The sequence below is a fragment of the Larimichthys crocea genome, unplaced genomic scaffold (assembly GCF_000972845.2).
Source record: "Larimichthys crocea isolate SSNF unplaced genomic scaffold, L_crocea_2.0 scaffold59749, whole genome shotgun sequence".
Lineage (NCBI taxonomy): Eukaryota > Metazoa > Chordata > Actinopteri > Sciaenidae > Larimichthys > Larimichthys crocea.
In genome coordinates, this window is record NW_020857816.1 from 1 (window position 1) to 708 (window position 708).

General features: G+C 41.0%; 1 long non-coding RNA gene across 1 annotated transcript; it reads left to right on the top strand.

The window, feature by feature from the left end:
• Positions 1-697, top strand: LOC113745283 (uncharacterized). Its single transcript, XR_003462073.1, has 3 exons — positions 1-18; positions 132-256; positions 545-697. It is a non-coding gene; the product is annotated as an uncharacterized LOC113745283 (long non-coding RNA).
• The last annotated feature ends 11 nt before the right edge of the window (positions 698-708 follow it).

The following is a 708-nucleotide window of genomic DNA, read 5'->3' on the forward strand; positions in this document are numbered from 1 at the left end:
CGGATCTGGTTCACAAAGGTTGGATTCTGCAGCAACAATAAATTCCTCTATGTTGGTGTTCTTCTTAAGGAATAATTACCCCATACACTCATTAATCATGACGTCTCATTATGTATTCTTCTTTATGACAGAAAATGGTACCAACCAGCTGTGGCATCAGTGGCTGGACACGCATTTCAGGGGCTGCAAAGATGGTTGAAGTGGGGACTGATGGAACCGTCTTTGTAGTGAATCGAGGCGGCAACGTCTATCAAAGGTAAGGCATAAAATTGCATTGATGATGCAGCACTTTAGCTATACTTCAGCTACAGTTTAACCATAAAGATGAATAGAAATCACAGTTGCACAAGGATAAAACCAGTTGTCTAAAATAATGTGTATGACCAAAAAGCTTTCAGCTGCTACTGTCAAAACTTGAAGGAAAATCTTATATAAGGGTAAATAATGTCAAAGACAGGAGAGTTTTAAAAATGCTCATTAACAGTTTAAAAGGGAATCAGTTTGATAGTTTTATAGATTTCTACATCCATATCCTTCTCAACAGAGCTGGCATCACCAGTGGTCGTCCACAAGGCACAAGCTGGACCAAAATCAAAATGTGTTTGCCCATCCACCATCTGTCCTACGACCAGAGCCGTCTTTGGGTCGTGAGCAAAGGTGGCATTGTCATGCAGTGCACTCACTAATGTGTCTGCTGTCCTCACTGTA